The following is a 25,515-nucleotide window of genomic DNA, read 5'->3' on the forward strand; positions in this document are numbered from 1 at the left end:
TACCATACAGCTTAGTGTAATGTTCATATTACATTAAAACTTATCTACTTAATCTTTGATCTTTCTCCCCCTTGAAATAATCACTGTTGTAGACGGTACCTCATGAGAAGCCAGGTCTGGATATGGCCATTTTCACCATCTATTTAGTAGCCCAGATTTATAATATTCCAAGAATTGAAGAATTTTTATTTCTTGATGCTCTACTATCCCAATCATCCAAATAATTGTCATGCTGATGGCATATACTTATTCAATCACTAATATTTTAGAAATTACATGTTTTTGCTTAAAATAAAGATTTTTATTGAAAGTTTTTGTGGCCCAAAACCTCTGAAGAAAAATTTTTTATATTTCTCCAGAGAATCCTCATTTAATGTCAGAAATTATTTTGACAAATCTTCTCAGGCATTTTCTTTTGTCCACCATATGGAGAACATTCATTTGTGGAAGAAAATGTCTGCCTCTCGCATCACCCAACATTCATTTAAGTGGACATCCTACCTCAAACTGGGCTTTCTATGATGTGGTGGGATGTATTTTTAAACAACAATGTGCCACAGAATCATTTCATATAAACAAATATTCAACCACTGAAATGTTTTATTTCTCATTACATGAACTTCAAACATACATAAAATAGCATAAGAAATCTTATGTATCTACTACCCAATTTCATTAAGTACAAACATTGGTCAATTATATTTTTATATTAATTTTATTGAGAAAGAAATAGCAATGAGACAGTTTCAAAACAGGTTAGTAGGACAGTTACAATAATCAATACATTGCATATTGTGGTCTTTGTAGTAGTTATTCATAGTATAAGATGCAGACATAATATCTTGTCTAAACACTATTATTAGTTCATGCAGTGATATCTATGCTAACAATCATATTTTTTATCTATATCCTCACCCAGGTATTTCTTCCTCACATTGGGTTTTTTAAGTCATATTTTAAACATGATATCATTTCACTAGAAAATACTTACATATGTATTACTAAAAGATCAGGGTTGGGAAAGAAAAGACAAACGTCACATTCACACCAACTTAGTTTGAATAATTCTTTAATATAATCAGTATTAAATGTACAGATACCCCTGATAGGCACAGTATCATTGTTTTGAAGGTAGTTTTTTTTTTTTTCAATCAGCATTCAAATTCTTATAAATTGCATTTGGATGACTTGTTTACTGTGTCTCTTATTATCTCCCCATCTCATTTTATTTTTTCCTTTGTCATTATTTTATAGCACCATTTGAAAAGGTTCACTATTTTTTTACTCTGTATATAGCACAGTTTATCCAAACATTTATCTATTATTGAGATTTTTCTTCATTTCCATTTTTTCCTATTAAACAATGTTCCAATTAATATGCATATAAATAAATATTTGAACACACCTAGAATTATCCTATTATGATAAATTTTTAGTAGAATGCCTCATGGCTTTTTCCCTAAGCTTCTGATATAGCTTGTCAAATCACTCTTCAAAATGATTGAGCTAATTCACACTTCTACCAGCAATACCCGTGTATCTATGCCCCACACCCTCATCAACACTGCATAATATCTTTATTTTAAACATTTGCCAATTTGATAAACCCAAATGATATCTTGCTGCTTTAATTTGCATTTTTCAGATTAATAGCAAGAAAGATTGCCTGAATCCTTGAATCTTTGTTCAGTGTTTACTGATGCTATAAACCATTTTTGATAAGTCTGCAAAAAAGAGATGTTTAATGGTAAAACCAAAAATAAATGTAGGTGTTTGTTACAACACTTGAGGAGAAATTCAAGTACTGGTGAAAAACCGATTCTATTTATTTTTTCTGTCTTGAAGTAAATTTAAGTGCTTTTAGTCCATGGGGCATAACACCAACTTCATCATAAAATTACATTATTGTGGGCATATTATTCCCATGTTTATTCTTTAGAATACTCCTATTGATGAATTAATAATCTTAACTTTATGAATTTTATTACATTAAACAATGAATACATAACAGAAAAAAATCAAAAACTAAATTATTGAACTTTTAATATTTATTGAGTGTTTATTAAAAAAACTAGATTTTTCATCATTGATTGTTTTGGTACACATGTGTAAAAAATGACAACATAAGGAAATAACTATAAGAATTACAATAAAATATCAATAAAATTCTGCAAAAAGGAACCTTTATGTTTGTGTGTACCTAATTATCATGTTGATCATAGGCAATTTGTATCTGCACATGATACATTTTAATTTATCTTTTTCTCCAATCCTTTCTCCTCCTATTAACCCCTCTTTATGTTCTTATTTACAAAGTATTGTTTCCACGAATAAGTGGGATTCATCCCAGGGTTGTAGGAATAATTCAACACATACAAATCAATAAATGTAATACACCATATTATTAGATCCAAAGAAAAAAATACGATCACTTCAATAGACACAGAGAAAGCATTTAACAAAGTCCATACAACCATTCATGGTAAAACCTGTCTTTACCTCAATCTGATAAAAGCCATCTATGACAAATCTACAGCCAACATTATATTAACTGGTCAAAAACTGAAAGTTTTCACTTTAAAATCAGGGACAAGTCAAGGACATCTACTTCTCCACTCTTATTCAATATAGTCTTGGAAACTTGGACCAGAGCAAGTAGGCAAGAGAAAGAAACAAAAGAGATAAAGAGGGCTGGTAAGATGGCTCAGTGGTCTGAAGCACCTACTGAGAACAAACTAAGCCAAGCAAAGCACAGGGACCGCGGTTCAATCCCCCAGCACCACATGTCAGCCAGCCCCGCCCCCCTGATGGGCTGAGCTGGCCACACACACAAAATAAATAAATAAATAAATAAATAAATAAATAAATAAATAAAATTTTTAAAAAAAGAGATAGAGATAGGAAAGGAAAAACTCAATTTTCATTATTTGCAGATGGTACTCTACGTACAAAATCCAAAACCTGGACTGGAGAGACAGCCTTGCAGTGTAAGCCAAGCATCTGCCTGCCAAGCACAAGGATGCAGGTTCCATCCCTGGTACCGAATGCCCTGCAATCTCCATGCTATGCTGACCACAAAAAAAGGGGTGTGATGGTGCGTGCTTGTAACCCCAGCACTTGGAGAGGCTGAGACAGGAGGATCATTATGAGTCAGAGCTACATTGCAAACCCCTGCATCAAATAAAAATAAGATTTAATTTTTTTTAAACAAGAAAACCCAAGAACTCCACCAATAGATTTGTAGATTTAATTCAGTAGTGTAAAATGAACACTAAAATATTAATAGCACTCCCGTACACAAACAAAGTTACAGGAGAAAAACACCCTTCACAACAGCATCCTAAAAAAGATTAATCTAACAAAGTAAAAATAATGTTTACTTCAGTTATCACTCATAACATAGTCCTCACAAGTGACAGCAGCACATTTCATACTCACATATTGCTCACACTGACAGCACATGTGTTTTGCTTTGTTAGTCTTTTTGTAAGACATTGACATCTTGCTGGTCTTGATGCTTTGTCAGAGGTTATTATATCCTACCATGCGTAGGTAACAGGTAAAATGTCAATAAAATAAAGCATTAAAAATTTTAATATGCATTGTGCATTTAAAATAAACATCAATATATTCACATCAGCTGTGTATTTGCATATAAAATCTGAAAGATAACACTAGAAATAAATTCCTAAATGACCTACAATGAAGAAACCAGTAGAGCTCTACAACAAAAGTGATCTTGGCTTCAATTGTCATAACTATGGCAGTCCTCACTCATGACAGCCATGTGCTGTGTGCACACATCTCATTGACACTGACAGAACATATGTTTGGCTTTCCTTTCCTGTGTGGCAGGCCATTCTTGTCACATCTCTTGTCTTGTTGACTTGTTATACCCTTATTACTATATAAGACAATGTGCCCTTTGCAAGTAAATAAGATATCAATAAAATAAAATATCAAATATTTAATGAGTGCATTGAATAGACATCAACATTTTCACATCAGCTATTTACTTGCTTACAAAACCTAAAAGAACATCAGAAATAAAAATCTTTGGGAACTACAGTGTAAATATAAACAAAAATCTACCACAAAAATAATCTTTGCTTGAACTGTCACATCCAAGGCAGCCTTCACATGTGAAAACTGCATGGTTGATAGCATGTGTGTTTTGTTTTCCTGTCCTTCCCTGTAAGGCACAGTTGATGACTTTTTTATTTTTCTATTGTCCTACTAATTTGTTGTGATGCTGTGTCTGACTGTTTACTTCGGAGACCATCATTGTGCTCAACAATTATTTTGCGTAGTTCCCTGGGAAGAAACATTTTGTTTGGCCTCATCTATAATGATATCTCATGAACTCTAGTTCCAGTCTTCTGAGAAAATTTGTCTAAAATATCTTGCACTTGTTATTTTCTTTCAGACTATTTATGCCACACATGTTTAGGAGCCAGTAAAACAACCATTGGCTGATGCTTCTGTTTCAAGTGACATCAAAATTATTGTATACTTCATGAACAACATCTACTCTACCTTTGGTTTTGTTATAGAAAGTTACCATTTCTTGCAACTAGAGACAATATTCATAAGTGAAATAAATCAGACCTACGTATACAAACATTGCATTGTCTCAGTAGTGTAAGAACCTGAAAGAGCAATTCAAATCTGAAAGGTACAATAGATACTGCAAAACGGGAAGAATCTATTCAAAGGGAAGGAAAAGGACAAAGTAAAGAAAGAAGGAAAGGAAAAAGAAATATTTATGTATATGTACAGAATGGGTTGGATAATTGTACTGCTGATTTCTGTTGGACTATTGAAAGAAGCAGTTAATAACTAATTTTTTCTTCTTTTTACTTTCTTATAATTTTCAATCAAATTTGAAAGACTATATCTGGTCATCAAGACAAGTAATTTGAAAACAACATTAGGCAATATGACACCCATTGTTGAATTCCTATTTTAGTTTTAATAAAATTCTATGGCATTGCTAATAGATTTTTTTACTATTTTTGCTCTCTTTAAAAAATTAAAAGACATAAAATAAAATAAATAAGAAAGAAAAAATTTACCATCTCAGGCTATCAATATTTCCATTGTGGTGCAATGTTGATATCAGTAGAACCAGTTTGTTATTCTTTGCCATACTCAAAGCTAATGTTCAGCTGAGGGTATAGCTCAGCAGTGTAAGTGCCTTCCTGGCTAGTGCAATGTCCTAAGTACAATCCCTACTACTGAAAAAAACAAAATCCAATGTTATATCTTTTTTAAAATTTAAAGATTGTACTATACAATTCACTGCTTTGAAATTGTAACATTTTACTTGAATTTCTTCATACAATTCCTATTCTGGTCAACTTGTGCTCTGTTTGCAAATGTAACACCAGTTGGAGACTGGTGAACCAATTGTCAAAGGTCATGGTATGATTAGGTTGGGAGATGAGAACAAGGGTGTTCACAACATCATTTGGTTTATTACTATATGAATCAGGCCATGTTTTGTTGTTTATCCTGGCTGAGTTCCAGGATAAATGTCTACATTAAAAGCATGAGATTTCTCATCTACAAAGGCATACATTTTTATGACATAATTTGAAAGTTTGTAGAGAATATACTGCCTGAAGCTACAGAGATCACGAAAAGCTGCAATAGGTTCACCAGTAGCCATGTACTCAGATGGTTTGCAAATTGCATCACAGTTACTCACAAATCTCTCAAACCATGAGTAGATAACAGCCAGATTATCCATTCTTTTTCTTTCTTGGTTGGAGATTTTGTCATTAAAAATCAGGGAATTTTGAAGGAAACAAAGTCTTCTCAGTGTCATTATTATTCTACAAACCCACATCTATCAGATTTCCATTTAAGTCTTTTACATTCCTGCTGTTACAAATAGAAAACCTGGTAAGTATACCAGGCCTATGAATGTTTTCAATTAACCTAGTGAGGTATCTTAATAAACACATTTTTAGTATGGTTATTGGTGCATCTAGAACTTTTTACTTTTATTTCAGCACTTGTATATTTCATAACTTCTTATACCATTTCATCTTTTGCAAAATTGACTAGCAGTGCTAACATTCTGACTAACAGGCTTCACCCCTACCAAAATCCTCTCTATAATTTTAGACTTAGTTCTAGAAGCAGATATTCCATCTGGTTATGTGACCATTTTGAACCATTTCTTCTAGTCAAATATGTACTCACATATTTATGGTGAGGTGTTTCCTTCATAAGCTGAATCAAGGGAGTCTGCATTCTTTTTTTGTGTATTTGCCTATTCTTGCTCCATTTGACTATCATGGTACTTTGGCCCACATGGCCAATATAAAAGTCAGTATCATCTTTATCAACCATGTATGAATGATCTGATGATTCACTTGTGATCTCCTCAAAAACTTGGAAGTCTATTTGTTCATGTTCCATTGTTATTAATTGGGTTACCTTGAATATAAAAAACAAAAGAAAAACTTTAAAAAGAAATAAACTGTAAGCACCTGCCAAATAGCTCAGTGGATTAAAGCGCCTACAAGCAGGTTCAGGAGCCAGGGGTTTGATCCCTGGGCCTTCCATACTGGCCCCACCCCCAGGGCACACTGAAACAGCAATTGAGACTAAGCATGGTGGTGCATGCCTGTAATTCCAGCTCTTGGGAGGCTGTAAACAGGTGGTTCACTATGAGTCTGATCTAGTAGTGAGACCCTGCACACTCTGTAGACCCTTTCCCAAAATACAAAATAAAACCCTCTAAACCACAGCAGTCTGTCAGTGAATATTTTATGGGTAAAACTCACCTGTTGCTGCTTTGGATCTACTGTACACATATTGCCATTCATCTATGAAGTAGGTGAAAACACAGATGGACTTTTGCTTTCCACACTCACAGCTGCTGAGTATCACATTGACTGTCTATTTATGGTAAAATATATGTTTACAAAACAGAAGAATGTTGTGGGTGTATTTTACCCCCTTGATGCTCAAATAAACGCACTCAAAATCTGTTAATACATATGAATTACCACTATGAATACAACAATATACAGTGCATTAATTATTGAAACTGTCCCACTAATTGATTTTGAAACTGTCTCATTGCTATTTGTTTCTCAATAAAATTAATTTAAAAAACAGGTTAGTAGGACAGTTAAATATTTTTTTAAAAAAGAGAGGGAAGAACAAAATTTTAAGGCCTCTTAAACACAAGTGGTCATATTCAATGATATATTGAATCATTGAATTAAAATTAATGGATATATGTCTTAAACTGAGCAACAGATTTGACAACAAAAATAGATAATATATCAACCATTGTTGATCAGTTATACTTGTTTTTAAAATCTGTAACATATGTATTGTTGTATGCTACCCTGTTCTTGTCTTTGTTTTTGTTTTTTGTTATTGATTGTGTCTCCACACTTCAAAATTAAATTACATTAAATTATTTTAAAATCTGTTAGTACATTATGTGGGTAAAAATTCCAGTTTGACATTTTTACACACATGATCACACCTTACTGTTTATCTTACCAAGTAGATAAACATGAAGATTGTTTCCTGTATTCTCTAGTAACAGGTACAGCCAGGTACTATTAAGCTAAAGGACACATTTGCAGTAGAAAACCATGGGGTGGGGTTCTTATAGCCCAGTGTTATAGCTTGTGGAAATATAGTCTGTCTTAGGGGGTCTCTCTGGTGATAATTTCCAATTAGGATATACCTTCAGTGCTATCCATCTACATTATCAACATGACTCCAAAATGCACAGTCCCTAAGCATTCTTCAAATTCTTGTCATAAACATTGCCTATAATGTCATGAACAAACTGTCATTATGGTATGTTTCTGTCTTCTACTACAGTGCTCCTCCTTCCCCAAGGTAGAATTCCTGGGATCATGGACCAAAACAAAGTCATGCCAATAGAGTAGAAAAATAATTGACTTTTTCTAGACTATGGCAGATATATCCAACAAGAAGATCAATTTTTTCTATGTGATTTTCAGTCACTAGTCTGTGTCTTTTGTGAAGCACCTTCTAAGTGAAAAAATGAATAATCACATTTTGGGAATGGTCTTTAATGTTAAAAATCAACCAAATTGCACTGTCTTTTAGCCTATATTTCATCTCTAGTCAATTTTTTATTGCAAGAACTACCCAGTTGGTAACCATCTATTTTAAAGGAAACTTTTATGTTTAAACTTCTTTCTCAAAATCTTCAAAGTGAGGCCAGTGAGACAGCTCAGCAGTCTAAAGTACCTGCCTAGGCAACCCTAGGCAAGTGCACAGGGATGGAGGTTTGATTCCTGGTACCACATGCCATGCCAGCCCCACCACCAAGGTGGGCTGAGCCTGCAAAAAAAACCTTAAATTTCCAGGGTCTTATCTCTGTGTAACCTTTAACTGAAGCCAGGCACGCTCCCAATAGTCTGAAAGGCAACTGACCAAAGGTTACAGTTACTGATTGTGAGTATATTTCCTTGCTGTTATAGAAAGAAGAGTACCCCCTTCTGAGAAAAACTCAACTAAGTGCATTTCATTTTTATTGGATTCACTTCCTCTCATCCGGAGCCTTCTTCCATCAACTGGCTCCTCTGTCTCAAGTCATCAATCTCATCGTGAAAATAAATGCAATAACAAAACCCTTGGTCCCATCTTTTCACACCTGCTTTACTAAGAAATACTTTTCCAATCTTACAGTGCTTACCTCATCCATGAAAGTAGTGCTTCTTAGAAAATGCAGATTTTAGAAAATGGAAAAGGGCTACAATTAATCTCTTGATACACCCAAATAGTACATTGCCAACCAAATTCATATGTTAAAGATAATAAGGAAAGAAAGAGAAAAAAATGGATAGATATATAATGGGGAGTCGATAGAAATCTTTTTATTGATACATTTGTACATATTTTGAGATCAAATATGATTTATGACTAATCTTTGCTTTGGATACTGATGCCCTACAAGTTTAAAATTCTTTGTACAACAAAGGAAGCAACAGAAAAAGATAAAATATTTCCAAACTAAGCATTTGACAAAGAATTAATATTCAGAACACATAAAAAAACTAAAACAACTCACTAGAAAAAAGAAGAAACTGAAAGACTAAGAAAGAACCAATTATAAAAGAGTTAAAGATGTGAATAGATATTTTCTCTCATTGCTGGGACAAAATATCAACACCCAAAATGAAGAAAGGAAGAGTTAATTTATCTGGCAGCTGGCTGCCAGGTGGAGTGGCATGTGGCAGAGGGCAGCAATTCATGGTGGCAGAAAACAGCAAAACAACAAAAGCAAATGAGAGGAATAGTGGTAACAATGGCTACAGAGAGCAAGTCTGTCTCCCTTATGTTGCATTCAGGCTATCTGCCCCATGCTGGGGGTAGTACTCCCACCCATAATCCTAGTGGATCATGAGTTAATCACAAAATATAGAAGTCCACCCCATGACTGCATGAGGCTTTGGGGAAACAACTAGATACTATAATATATATGGACCTTTTGAAGTGTTTGATTGTAATTCTTATGCTTAGTAATTAATTTGTGGTAATATATACTGGAAATACTTGCTATTGTTCAAATATCTCTATCTACATAATATATAGATATAGATATATACATTATATATCTATATCTATATATATACATAATATATAGATATAGATATATACATTATATATCTATATCTATATATACATAATATATAGATATAGATGGTATAGATAGAGATAGAGAGATGTGTACCTATATATCTTAAGCTCTCTGACAAATTTTGCACTGATGTAGCCTAAGTTCTTTTAATCAGAAGTTCTAGAAGTTATCTTACTATATAAACATGTATTTTATTTTATTGAATACCTAGTACTATTTTTGGCACTATCCTTCAGAATATGGTAAAACAGAGGTTATTTGGAGCAGCATAGCAAAAAAAAAAATGTGCTAGACTTGGTATTGCTTTTTGGTCTTTTTTTTAAACCTCCATGGGCCCTCTCCCAGCCTGTCTTCTTCCAATTTGTATATGTTACTTCATTAATCTCAGATGTCTCAAAGCTCCTTGAACATAAAGTTCTGTATAATAGTCCAAATTTTATCTGTTCTTTGGAAAAGATTTTCCTAAACTTCACCAGCAAATTCCCACACATTCTTTATTATGCAATTCATCTGGCTGCTATTCAGCAATGCCTGTTCTAATTCCAAGTTTTGTATTCCTTTCATCTTGGATTCCATAGAATTATATTTTGTAATTGTAGCATATTTATGAATTTTAATATTCCATCTATACTATAATATCTACATATCTGTCTGCTTTTTTTAAAAAAACTGTTTCTCTTTGAGGACAGATAGCATCTTATTTAATATAATTTTATACTCCCTGTAACCAACAGTGATTGGTACACAGAATGTATTCCATGACAGCTTCATAAGTTAGTCAATTTTCTCCTTTAATAATTTTTGAGATGGGGTCTTACTCTGTATTTCAGTCTGACCTTGAACTCATATGTCACCCAGGCTGGCCTCTACCTCATATCAATCCTCCTGCCTCAGTCTCCTAAGTGCTGGGATTGTAGGTGTGCAACAACCTGCCAGGTTCATTCAATAAATTTTTCATCAAATTACATGAAGGGTACACATCCTGTATCTTGTCCTGGATGTCTACTTACAATATTTAAGGGTGCATTATTTCCTTCATGAGAATCAAGCAAGGACACTTTGAGTGTTCCTTGTAGAACTGATGAAAAGCTGGGTCACTCTGTCAATTTGGATGTGATTGGAGTTATAGAACTATAAAATGCAAGGAATCATTTAAGCCATATATTTCTTCTACATTTTATCTTCAGTTATTGTGGAGTTTGTTTGGACTTTATAGTCTTTAAAAATATTCTAACATGTAAGTTTCATTGTTCATTTTTGCATTCATAGAAATCCAAAAATATAGAAAACGGAATATCAAATAGTGAAAAATTCATGACCTTGAAGGTCTTTTAAAGATTATGGATATTTTCTAGAAACTGTTCTCTAGTGGCAGAGGAGATAGGGGTGAGCAGTAAGTTCCAGCGTGTGGGGTGGGGGATAATGTCAGTTGCAGCTATAGCCCCTGCAGTAGTTCATGCTTTCATGTTCTTCCTAAACTGCTCTTTAATAGTCGATATAGCATGCCCAAGAATGATTAAAGACAGTTTCCAATGTGCTGCTTTTCTGTCCCTCTATCATTAAGGATTGGATATCAAAAAGTTACAAGTAAATAGCTGAAGTATCCTTCAGCTATCCATATTAATTTAGGTATGCATAAGCGTGAATCCTACTTAGAAATACTCTTTTTTAAGGCATGTATGTTCAGTTGTAGCCACTTTACTTAAAGAAATAAAATAACATAAATTGTATGAATAATTTACATTATGTCTGGTTGGAATTAGCAACAAGAATCTAAAAGAATTTCATGAAGTTAGAGTAATTGACACTCATTTTGTGAGGTTATTAATTTAACTGCTTAATTTAGAATGTTTCTAATAGCCAATCACCATGTTAATTTATTTCCATTCATTTATTTACCCATCACTGCATTCAATCAATTATGCAGTAAAATAGTTATTGAATGCTTATTACTGCTATGGTGGTGCATGCAACCCACATTGCTTATCAGCATGGTCCTAAACATTGAATTCTTTGAGCTTCTGCACAGGACAAGGATAAACATACTTGTAATCCAATGTATGAAAAAGAATTGTCTTAATTGACAGTTTTGAACAAAGCAAAAGCATCAAACTTGTAGTAACCTAAGAGTAACTGCTCCATTTTGTATAAAATTCAAAAACTGGGCTAGAGAGATAATTCAGCAGACTAATCACCTGCTTAGGTAAGCACAGGTTCAATCCCTGACACTGTATGCTTCACTGGTCCCACCCCCAGGTACACTGAGCTGGCCACCGTGTTGGGATGTGGTGGCACATGCCTGTAATCTCAGCACTGGAGAGGCTGAGACAGGAGGATCACTGTGAGTCTGGGCTCTGTAGTGAGATCCTGTACCAAATAAATAAATAAATAAATTTTTAAAAATAAAAAATTAACTAAAGTTGATTCCGAACACTGCAATTGAGCACTTCCAAAGAAAGGTTGATAGAGCAGGTATAGGTATTACCCATCTAATATTAAATGTATGACTAACTTAACAAACACGTGCATACAGTTCAATTGTTAGTTTCTGTTTCTCTGTTGCATAGTATAAAAGTATTTAATAATTTTTGAATTCATTTATATGTAAGACATTCAATCAAGTAAATGATTTTAAATCACATATTACCCTTTAAAATGATCTTAACATTTAAGACTTGTTATGATTAAAATGTCTTCAAAGAATCAGAAAAATCACATTGTTTTCAATAGTACTTATGCCAAAGTTTTCTGAATAAGTGAGTCATTATCTGTGCATTTTGTGTTCTTCCTGGCATCGGAAATGTATCCTCTTATCTTTTCCCTACATAAGTGCCATTCATAATGCTTTTGCTTTGACAGAACTAACTTGGTCTTTGTGAAGTAGATTTCAGATGAGGACATGACCTTGATTTCACCACCTAGAGGCTTAGGAAGCTGGGTTTATCATAAAGTTTGTGGGCTGGCATAACACCAAGAAATTCAAGAGGTCTTCTAGGAGAGTTCCACAAGGCTCTGTTAAGGTCAGAACAAGATGAACCTGGTGCCAAGACAAACACTGACACTTACCTAGTTCTGTTTGCCTCCTCACTGCATCCGAGGTCTTTGGGAGTCACAGTCATCTTGGGACCAAAAATGTGAATACAAAATTTCAGCTGATGTCATAGAATAAATAAACACACAAGAAAACAAATACTGGAGGGTTGGTTAGTTTAATTTTCCTGGATAACTAGCTCTAGAAGAACATTTTGAATTGTCCGTCCTTTTCTGGAAGGCAAATTTTTACTTCCTAAATCAGTGGTGATTGTACTAATACCCACTTTGGGCAGACAGAAGAGACAACTTCTGTAATCATTTTCAGGCTCTGTTTGTTCACATGTTTTCACTAACTTGTCCAATTTGGGACCACTAGCTGTATTTTAGGCCCTTGCCCACTCCTCAATATACAAACTGTCAGAAAGGCTGAGCTGAAGAATGGCAAACATTTTAGAGTGTAAGTTTTTTTTTTCTTTTTTAAAAACAATTTATCTTTATATCTTAAGAGAAACTAAAAGAGTAACAGGTAAAAAATACTATTCAACTGAGCAATAATTAGTTCTATCACATGGATACGTGAAGGCACACGCACATGCTTGGAGGTTGGAGACAAACAGTAGGAAGAGAGGATGGAGATATGACAGAGAGAACTCTGGTATGTTTAACCACCTTGGTCCATGTACTCACTACAGGCACCCCCTTCTAGAAGGGGCTGTTTAATGCAGAGAAAGAGTACTCTATGAAATAGAATTTTAAAAGCCATTTGTATCTGCAGATATCTAATTTAGCCCTCAGGCATGATTAATGCTCCTGTGGGCCTGACCCAAAGTGAAATCATTACAGCCTATGTGGTTCATGTCTTGGAATGATTCATTCTTACAGGAGATTGAGGAATAATGAGAATAGTATAAATACAACGATCAATCCAAAAGAGGAATTAGAAAGTTTAAAACTCATCTTCGGCTCCCACCTGTAGGCCATCCACAGAGTCCAACATATACAACACTAAGTTAAATTAGTCTATAAAATCAGAGCAATACTCTTCACTACTCCCATAGCTCCATTGCCAACTGGATTCACAAGTGCTGTGAGAAAGCATTTTAGCATTGGTAATGACCCACAGTGGCGTAATAGCTGGCTAGTAATGTCCTTAAACACCCTTACACAGTGGAGATAATCACCCTAATATCTGGGTAGTGTGAGGGATCTCTTTTTGTATGGTAGATTTAAAAAATGTGAAATTCTTGGGTTTTTTGTTTTTGTTTTTGTTTTTATTTGACCTTTACTTTTTTTTTCCTTGACCTCTCAAGCCATGTCCACATCTCTGTTTTGTATACCTGGAATCTTTTCTGACTACAAATTCTCATTGTATGAAATCCTCTTTTGAATATCTGTGGAATCACTCTCACCCATCTCTAAGAACTAAATTCTTTTTTTACTGGCCAAACTTCCATTCATCATTGACATGTTTTTAAAATCAATGCTAAGAGGAAAACAATATTCTGAAATCTTAGAATATGGCTGCTTACCTTAGGCAATGGACTCTGTCACTCAGTGTTCTCAGAGACTTAGCTATTTGACTATAAATACTGTAAAAGGGAGTCCTACCCACAGTGAAAGGTGGGACTAGACCCTTAAGGTCCTTCCAATCTTTGCAACTGGAAGTTATGAGAAACCTGAAGTCCAGTGAGCTTTGTCAGTGTAACATATGTTTTGAAGCAGAAGGTTGAGATGATGAATATAGAGTTAGGTTCCAGGGGCCCATTTCCAGCTCCAAAGCTGTTGGAGGCAAGACAGATCATGTTTCTATTGCTATTTCCACACCTGACTTAACACAAGCCCCAGGAAGACAATAATATATCATCTTTTTTCTCAGTCAGGGTCAAAGAAAGTCTATAAAGTTCACAAAAAGCCAGTGCTACTGTCATTTTTCTCTTCTCAATGTACTACCCAAGTCTCTGGGATTCTGACTCAATTACAATGTAATTTAGTGTCAAGAGAAGAAGAGAAGAGGGCCATCATTAGGTCTGAAGTGGATCTGGAGTTATTTTCTGAGATATTAGAAACTGTGGACAGTTAAACCACTCAGGGTTAACATGGATACCTTGCCAGCTTTTCACTTTTAGTTAGACTTGCTCCATTTTGATGGCAATTTGCTGCTGGCATCATCTACACAGATCCACTGAGGGCTGTGGCAGGGTTGAGGAACGCAGTGCCTACCGTGCTGTCACCGAAGTGGCAAGGTTACGCCAGAAAGGGGGAAAGATGTGGCCATGGGAGTCACTAAAAATAAGTGAAGTCTTTATACTATGGAGCTAGTAAGAGTTCCTTCTTCAGAAAACATGTAATTCACTCTCCTTTTCTAGCCAAGAAACCATACACCAATAAGATCAGACATTATCCAAGGCCATTTCTTTAAGAAACAAGAAAGAAGTGCTATCTTTCATAGTTTGATTTAAGGTCTCTCAATCTCACATTACAGACAATCAGACAATTCCATATCTCTATCTCTATTTCTATCTCTATATCTCTATCTCTATCTCTATCTCTATCTCTATCTCTATCTCTTTCTCTTTCACTTTCTCTATCTCTATATCTATCTATCTATCATATATATATATATATATATATATATATATATATTCTTTTTGAATCAGAGTCCCATTATTTAGTTCAGACTGGCCATTCACTCCTTTTGTAGGTCCGGCTGGCCTGGAACTTACAATGATCCTTCTGCCTCAGGCTCCCTAGCACTGGGATTCCAGGTTTGAGTAACCACACCCAGCCTAACTGATATATTTTCTGGGCATCATTTCTTATTGTGAGGAAATGAGGAGCAGCTTTGAAAACAAGCTCAGCTAAAACCCAAACATGGAAGGGGAGTGACCTGGGCTGGGTGTTACTGTCTGCCTGGCCCTCTCCAACATGATTGGAAATGAAAAGGAAAAAGAATGACAACAAAACTCACTTTTTCAGGGTCTCTGAAACTACAATATGAATGCCTTTAGGTTTGTGTGATGTAGGGTCTGGAAATTTAGTTGAGACACCAGTATTGGTGATCAGACAGTGATCCTACCAGTCCAACAAATAGTGATCCTACCAGTCCCTTCTGTTATATCTGCATCAGTAAAATTTTCCATATAAAAATACTGGCAAGATAAAATGTATATAGGGTAGTGTAGGGTGTTCCTACAGAGTGATTGAGGGATCCAGAGGGAGAGTAGTTAGTCAACAGATCTATATAGTACTTATCATAAACATGAAGACCTGTGAATATTTTCACATAAGATGTGTTTAAAGAAAACTGGTAGCCTGTGAGAAATAACCATAAAATACATAAATAACAGTCTTTAGAAATACTCTCTCTAAATTAGTATAAATAACATGGGGTGAGGTAGGGTATAGCTGCCTCTTTAGGGAATACTGCCTCATGTGGTGGCCCAGTAGTTTAGTGCACAAGAACTTCTGGCTTCTAGTTTGGCTGACAGCTCTAGGATGGCTTCCTAATGGTCTGCATCCCCTCCTTCCCTTCTCTCCCATCTTCAACATGATCAGTGTATTGCCTGTAGAGCCATCTGCCAAAGAACAAGGCAAAGGAATATACAGAGCAGGGCCATCTGGAGTTACCCAGATATTCACAAGTGACTCTGCAGTTGTGTGTGGACAACTTTCAGTGAAAACTACATGTGTTCTACAGAACCACATCTTCCCAAGATGGAGTTAAAAGAGAGAAATAAAGAAAATTGCATATCTGAAGAGAGTACATTAGATTGCTTGAGTTGTAGGTAAGATTCTCAGAATGAAAATCTTCTGGTGGATTCAGAGTGTGACTACTGGTCCACTGGCTTCTTCCAGTGACCCTCTAATTTCATAATTATCCTTACAGAGAGCACATTCCTGAGATCTGAGATATTGTCTCCACTAGCCTGAGAAGTAATGCTATAACAAACATTAAGAGAAAATAAGATTACTTACTTATATTTAAAGAAAATAAGTTCACACTTGAAGAAAACATTCCTCTGTTGTCATCAATCATCATAAACAAAAATGATATCATCTTTTTTTATTTTGGACTTAGAAATATTTACAAGGAAACCCAGAATCACGTTCAGAAAACACAGGCTTGACCTCAAATGCACTATAAAGCCTCTAATTCTAATAAATTTGACCTTTTGAGCAAAGACAAACTTCTGAAAAATTACTATGCCCCACATCTCCCAAATACAATGCTCTAATTTTCTTAGAGTTTAGGAGCATTTGTAGATACTGCAGCTCTGGTAAAATACGTAAGAGTGGAAGAGGATAACCCAAAGCCAGTCTGGTCACAGTTAGAATGCATTGCTAAATTAGTATTCATGAGGGTCTCTCTGACAAATGGAGTTATTATCCACAGATGCTGTAAACATAAATCAGGAGGATATCATCAATAATGTTGTATTCTCTTTGTCCTCATCGTGTTTACAGATCTCGCTTTGAACAGCACATAAATACTTAGAGCATATTGTGGGAAACATGCCACTCATCTTATTAGCTCTCTCTGGCTCCAAGCTCTGACGCTGATCATCCCCTGACAGTGTTTGCCAACAAGAAAGGAATCCTATTGATCACATTGCTTCTCTTTGGCAGCCTTTCTGCCCACGATTACGTTGCATCACTTGCCTTAAGTCAGATGTCACAGAACAACTTACAAGGGATAGATCCATCTGGTAGTGTGAAATACAGGAGTAGCAGCCTAATTGAAGGAAAATCCTTTAGTATTATGAATTGTTTGCAATTTAAAATTTTTATTTCTTGGCATTTATGAACAGTCCAAATCAAAGCTTACTTTGCGAGCTCCAAATCCATAAAATTGTACTCATTTGCAATTTATTTTCTGAACACTTTACAGAATCCCCAAAAATCTTGGAAGCTGACCCATCAATCATTCTGAGTCGTGCTATGTATGACTAGTTTTCTCTGTTGTCATTTTTATTCTGCAGCAGAAGATTTCTATTGAAATTTTCTGGTAATTTTTAAAATCAGTGTTCTAGCCTTCATTGCTTTTTTCACTTGATTTTGGATAGAGTGTATGAAAGGATTTTTCTTCTTCAACAGAGCACTCTATAGATTGAGAATCTAGGACATATGTATTCTCTATGAATAACAGAAGGCAGTTGTGGAATTATGGGTGAGAGGAAAACATTTGTGTTGCAAGGTCATAGAGAATAGGTGCTAACACTTACAAACAGTTGTCTCATAACTATCTACTCCATACTTTATAGTCTCTAACCTGTGGCCTATAGCTTGTAGGTTCTTTGTTACCCTCTTCAAAGGTGCTAGCTGTCTACATTAGACCTAATCAGGAGCAACTTTATTTCACTGCAGAATCTCCAGCACTTTCACTATTGGTAGCACCTCCAACCCCATGTCCACCAATACAAATCATGAAAGATCTGAACCAAGTCCTCTTCCCTGAGTGGTCCAAGCTCAATGTCATCATGGGGTCCTTCTTCAATTGCTTTAACTCTTGTGCTTTTGATGACTATCCTACTACCTAGTTTAGCATTCAGTCCAAATGTTTGGTCTCTCTGCTCCCGCATACTGTCAGTGATGGTGTTTTATGGGAAAATGGACTTAATAGTTATCAAACGAAGAAAAGCCTTCCTGTAGGCTTGAACTCTGATTGAGAACAGGTGTGGAAGAGGATGTATTCTTGAAATGTCACTTTTCATAAAAGGTTAAATCACCTCAAGTTATGAATGTCACTGAAATGAAAAAGTTAAAGAAACAGGACTATTTGACTGAGTGCCAACTGGGTAAAACACTTTGCTTGATACTCATCGCCTTGCATTCTCTTAGAAGCTACAAAGACTTCACACTATGAGCAGAAAATAAACACACTAGCGTCCTCCCAGAAAAATACATTTCTAAGTCCCTCCATCATTTATTAAGTGCTTACTATGTACTTGACCTTTTTTAAATTTTCTCATACTAATTGCTCATAAATTTTCTATGTGATTGTAACCATGTAAATCAATGTTTTATCATCATACACATTTCTTATGGTATTGTATCTTCTGAGTGCCTGATTTTTCAAGAAATCTTTTCTAAACTACCCTTTAACAGTTTGCACATTTATAGTTTTGAGACAGATTTATCCTAGACATTTATGACCCAGATGTCTGGAAAATTACCTTTGTTTGAGATTTTCCTGTAAAAAGCTGGGCCTGCATGATTCACTGCTTGGTATAATCATTCATTAATGTATTCATTCTTCAGAAAACAAGCATGAACAGAATTGTATACCTGAAGTCTTTTAGTCAACAAGAAAAAATAATCAAGGCTACTATAATCCCTATATTATCATGAGCAGTTTTTTTTTTCTTTTTTCATTTGTAAACATTACTGAGTTAAGCACCAAAGTTTTAGACCCTGAGGATGGAAGTGGATCAAGACTGTAGTTCCAGCAGTGAAAATAATATATGCCACTTTGGCCCCTGCAAACCTCATCTTCTTCATCTACCACTTTCTCTGTCCTAAGGTTATTTGGTAAATAATTGAAATAATTGCAGAGATACATACCGAAAGGCTCATTGTAAATCCAGGGTATTATTGTTGCTATAATTAGGCCAGGCACGGTGTATAGAAATCTTGATTAGAGAACTGCTGTTTCAAAAGTTAATTAGTTTGCAAAACAATATGTTTGCTGGATGCATTTCAGAGGATTGTTTTACATTTTCTTTTGACTCTCATCTTCAGAGAAAATGAACCGAAGTGTCCTCCAAGGAAAACTCAGATCTGGAAATGGTGAAAGATACTGAATATGGCTGGGGTGGGGAGATTTCCCTGAAGTGGTCAGTAGTACAGTTTACAGTTCCTGAGTTGAGCACCGAGATCAGCAGGTTATGGAGAAAACTATGGGCTTGTTGCAGTTCATGTGAGAGGCCAGGGACCCCCCACATTTACAGTTTCATTTCTAGAAAACGTGGGGATTTTTCCACTTCCGGGAGGCCCTTCTCATTCTCTTCGAATGTCCCAAAACCTTCCCTGACCTTCCAGAGATGCTGTACCTACAACATTTACAGGACATACGTTATGATGATTTGTTTCACATATCTATCTCCCAAACTAGACCAGGATCTCATTATGGAAAAGGATTGTGTCATCTTCTTATATTTATACCCAGTTGGAAGAAAACAAATATGAAAATATTTTGATTATTCATTCACAACACAAGTCTGCTGTATCATTCACAAGTAAAATACTTATACACAATGATTTTAGTACATTTTTAGGGTATTTATGGACTCCTGCATCCTAAAGCACATGTGCTTTTGCCAGGAGACACTTGGAACAATTTCTACTTCTGAACTGTACCCAAAAGTGACCTTTGGATTTTGGCATGCATAAATTGAAGGCAACCATGTCTTGCGTCTGCATTCCGATAGAATATAACAAAATTTGCCTTTTTTTTTTAACTGTTTAGGAAAATCTCTTCAGGCAGCAGGCACTTTCTTTGAAATTCACAAAGGAATAACACATGGGCCCTGTTCTAGCACATACAGTCTGGGTATAAACCCACAGATATAAGTGAAAAACATTTGGGAACCAGAGACCATGGCCATTGCTAAAGATGAAATGACTACCTAGGAAAATCTTCTCTGTGGCTAGAATCGACGTACTCCTACAGCACAGCCACAGGGTCCCCACGGCTTCCCCACTGTAAACATGGAGTGGTTCTCTACTGACTATAAGGGCGGAGGACAATATCATAATCACTCAGGAGGCTTTTATCATCATACACATTCCCTAAGGGACATGTAAAGAATAGGGGTAACTGTATTGAAATAAATTATTTTCCCAACCCAATGTTTTCTGTGTTTCTGTTCTGAAAGGGTGGGTATGCATACTTAAAATCATTTTGAAAACACATACAGAAATTGAGAACTTAAGAAATGCAAAGCATTATCCTAATTACTTGTATTAGCATTCCTTATACTCAGTCATTCAATAACATAAATACATTTGTTTTCCTTAGTTTGAAAATGAAGAAATAGAACCAGAGTTCACCCAGGTAAGTGGCAAACCTAGACCACCCAACCATGGACTGTGTACCTGAGGGCCTCGCTCTGCCACTTTGCTGATTACAAACTCTCACGCCCTCCTCATGCAAGTGACAACTACTATGTTGACTTTAACTGGAAGGTAGCAAACCATCCTTCTGTCCCCAAGAAACAGCCCATCTTCCAAATCCCGCAATTATCTCTCATCTTCCCCTCCCCCTCTGCCAGTTCCCACAATGTCGCCCATGATTAGAGAACACAGGTCCTCATTAAAGTCCATCTCTCCATCCTATTGGCACAAATTAAAACTAGCAGTGGCCCGTGCAGTGAACTCAGTAGGATCCTAGCTAATCATTTCTGCAAATTGAAAAATAGGCTGTTTCTTCACAAGCACCATCTGTACCTTCAGGACATTCATATTAACACTTTCTCTCCTGGGCCAGTCTTTCTACTGCAAAATAACCAAAGCAAGGGCTGCAGAGCTTCTTTTCCCACCTCTGAGACTTTTCTAAAGCTCTTCAGTTGGTCAACAGCCCCTCTGGTCATTGCACCACGGTGATGAGCTGTGTAAGCCAAAAGCTACCATTTCCAAATTAGGGATGAGACCACAGAGCCTTTGAGACCTGAAAGTGACATTGCCATTCACGGAGCAGGAACTTTGATGTGTTCACAGTGTGCCAGGAGTTAGTCTAAATTCTTCAGGTAAGCCAGGGAGAATAACAGAGAGAAATCTCTAACTTCGAGGAACATGCTATAATAAAATAAGAAAAATGAAATACACTTTATATATTATGTATTGTCCTAAGGCACACTGGGATGTACATGTTTGCTTAACCTTATGGACAGTTACTGCTCATAATCCCTATTTGGCATTTGAGGAAGCTGAAAAGAGGAAAAAGTAAGTATCTTTTGGTGACTTCACAGGTGCTAAGAGGAGATCTGGCTTTGAGACCAAAACGGCCTATTTTGTGTTGAAGTGTATGTTTTCTAAGCTTCCTGAGAGAAGGTTTTGCTATAAGATTCAGAATAAATGCTGAACTCACTATGTAGCCCAGTCTGGCCTCAAACCTGTGACCATCCTGCTAGCTCAGTCTTCCAAATGCTGGGATTGTAGGTGTGCACCACCCTGTCTGGGTTTTAACAACTGTTCTCTCCCTTATGTTGTGATTCAGGCAGCTAGCAGTAAGGAGACCAGGACAAATCTCCTGGCTTTTGATCTAGAATTTTATCCTAGGACAAGCTTCCTAAGAGAAAGTACAGGTGTACTGATAAAACTTACTTGTCCGTTTCTATAGGGGTTTTGTTTGTTAATTTCCCATTTGGGTTGTGACTCAATATTATTTCTGCAGAAATTCACCTCTGGCTCAAATTTAGGTCTCTCCTGTCACTAAATAGCTACATGGCATAAGGAAACCAAAGTCAATGAAGTACTCGCTTCCCAAGTATGTTCTAACCATTATTTGGCTAGTTCAGGACAATGCCTCATACATAATAAGCACTCAGAGAATTTCCTACAAATAAGACATTTTGGCTTTTAAAAGCTTGTATATCCTTATTACCTATTAACTCTGTTGGTTAAATAGCTAATGACAAACTACTAGCAGGTGGCACCGGCTTAATGCTGTCAGCTGGCAATGAAAAAAGTGGCAGACCCGGAGCCTGCCTAGATGAAGATTAGAATCTGCAGGGAGAATAGAGTGAGTCTCAGTCCAATTAAAGAATGAAAGGCAGCATCTCACTGTGTCTCAGGGACAGTTGATCTTTGTGTGCCAAGACTTTAGAGACACTGGGGAAGGACAGAGCCTTTAAATAATACAAGTCTCTCCAAACATGACATGGGGAAAGGGGCGTTCAGTGTTCTACAGTTTGCAAACTGTAAATTTCCTCTATTTTTTAGTTTTTATTAACTTTAGCCACGACAGGTTAAGACCAGAATATGGAAGCATGGGAAATCCAGAGAAGACTAACAAAGCACATCAAGTACATTACAGACACAGTCCGAGGACCAGTTCTCCTTATACACACCATGGCTGGTGTGCCGAGGCACACAGGAAGTGCTGCCCTCACCCAGACACCACACACCATCCTCAGGGAGCTGTTGTGCAGGGCTACCTCAGGGAAATCCTAAATTTTACATGTCTCAGTTTGTAGGGATTGGAGCTTAGTCTCTGACAAATTGATGGTAATGGGATTTATACTGAAAGAATTGCAATGAGCTAGTGGAGAAATTCACATTTGATTTAAGTCCCACATCCTGTGAATTGGTTTTGAATCTGACTGTATAAATCAAAGGACTGGAAAGGACCAGTTGTCAGAACTTGAATTTGATGGGTGAAGTTTTAAGGGAAGTTTTAATCCAGAGATTATCAAATTATCTTTACTAAGAGGCAGGTACAAAATAATCTTCCTATTACACTTCTAAGCCGTAAGACAAACTCATCAAAAAATTCCACCTTCATTTTCTTAAGTGAAGAAACATGATTAGAAGGTTCAGAATAGCCCAGAAGGGAATGAGCCAATACTCTGGGTTAGTCTGACCCTGGGTCCTTCTCTAAACACTGTGCTATTCACACAGAGCAAATAAGGAGCATCGCATCTTTGTTCCCATGCCTGCTTATGTGAGCTGCATTCTGTATGCACGTACATTCATGCACATATCCTACCACCCTTAGCTGGTAGAAAAGTTCACTTTCCACTTGATTAATCAGCAAACGTGTGTTTCTCAATTACCTCATCTAATGCATAAGAAAGCAGTTATCCTACTTCAGGTTTGAGAAAAAGAATGAATGAAGCATTTAGAATCATAGTTTCCTTGTATTTATCCTTATATTAAACAAAAAGCTATGGTCTTCTTCAAAGTAGCATTGTTCAGAAGTATGTGTAGTCAAGTATCTCCTATTGTCCTTGTACTTTTATTTGTTTTTGCTGTTGTTCCTGTGGCTGGTGGAGGCAGTGGTGTTGGTGGTACTGGTGGGTAGCTTTTTGCTGTTTTGTTTTTATACTTGCACTAGTATGGCTCAAACAGCATTTCCATGGAGCTACTGAATAAATACAAGGGGCTAGTTCATAAAATTAATAAAGCATTATTTGTATGTTCACTAAGATTTTTACAGACATTGTAGTTTATAATAATGTCCATTTACATTGGATTATCTTTCTAAAAGAAATTTCATATGGACTTTTTTCCACAAGAGTGATATAATGGTGGTAAGACATTATAATGCCCATTTATAGCTGAGGAAATTGAGTTCCAATGGACTCGCAAGCCTCACTACTACACAGCTAATAAATGGAGCCCATTACTTCAAATATGTGTGTTCCTTGTCTGCGTATACCAGCAGGTGTACATATTTAAATGTCAGGCAACGTGTTTACAGAGCACTCTCAATAAACCACACAGTGTGTAAGGATGTATAAGTTATAGGCTTTCCACTCAAGAAGTTAGGCTGAAGAGCACATAAACAATCATTACTCAGCATCAAATTTATTATAACAGAGATATGAATATGGCACAACAAGAGGTGGAAAAGCAAACTGCCTATGGGTGAGGGGTCAGACAAAAACAGCACCATTTTATTTAAACTCAGACAAGGACCAGCCAAATAGCTCAGTGGATTAAAGTGCCTGCAAGCAGGCGCAGGGGCCAGCCGGGGTTTGATCCCCAGGACCTGCTATGCCAACCCCACCCCCCACCCATCAGGGCACAGAGAGACAGCAATTGAGACTGGGCATGGTGGCGCACGCCTGTAATCCCAGCTCTTGGAAGGCTGTAAACAGGCAGATCACTATGAGTCGATCTAGTAGTGAGACCCTGAGCACCCTATAGACCCTTTCCTAAAATACAAAAAAAATCAAGTCAGAGAAAAAATAACTGGAATAGTAAAAGACATTCAGAGGAAGACATCTTGTTCAAAAAATATCACATGAGGATGCTGGAAAATCTAATGCTGCAGAGTAGCTGTAATCCCAAGTGCAAGAAGGAAATGCCAAGGAAGGAAACAGGAAATAGAGATCTGGCCAAATTGTGAGTCCATTTAGTGATGGCTTCAGCAGTGCATATAATAGTGCCTTTACAGGCCTGTAGTTCTTTGTGTGTTGCTTAACTGCTCACCTCAGGCCTGATGTCCCAGACTTGTCCCCAGTGTGGCAATGGTGAGAGTGAACATCACTAGGTCTTCCAAGAGACCACCCAGAAAAGAGGAACCCTGAATTGGCCCTCATGAGGAGATGGTTACAAAAAAAAAAAAAAAAAACACCTAAACCTGGCTTCTCTGTGGTCACTTGAGCTTCTTGGATGACCATATGATTGCTCCCTTCCTAAAATTTTCTGCCTTTGGGATGCCATTTGCCAAGATATGATGTAATCAAAGTACTCCAGGAATGCTCTACCAAAAGTACTCCAGGAATGCTCTACCCGAAGTACTCCAGGAATGCTCTACCTGAAGTACTCCAGGAATACTCTACCCAATGTACTCCAGGAATGGTCTACCCAAAGTACTCTAGGAATGCTCTACCCGAAGTACTCCAGGAATGGTCTACCCAAAGTACTCTAGGAATGCTCTACCTGAAGTACTCCAGGAATGCTCTACCCAAAGTACTCTAGGAATGCTCTACTCGAAGTACTCCAGGAATACTCTACCCAAAATACTCCAGGAATGGTCTACCCAAAGTACTCTAGGAATGCTCTACCCAAAGTATGACAGGAATGCTCTACTCAAAGTACTCCAGGAATGCTCTACCCAAAGTACTCGAGGAATGCTCTACCCAAAGTATGACAGGAATGCTCTACCC

Source organism: Octodon degus, unplaced genomic scaffold (genome assembly GCF_000260255.1).
Source record: "Octodon degus isolate 3935 unplaced genomic scaffold, OctDeg1.0 scaffold00019, whole genome shotgun sequence".
NCBI lineage: Eukaryota > Metazoa > Chordata > Mammalia > Rodentia > Octodontidae > Octodon > Octodon degus.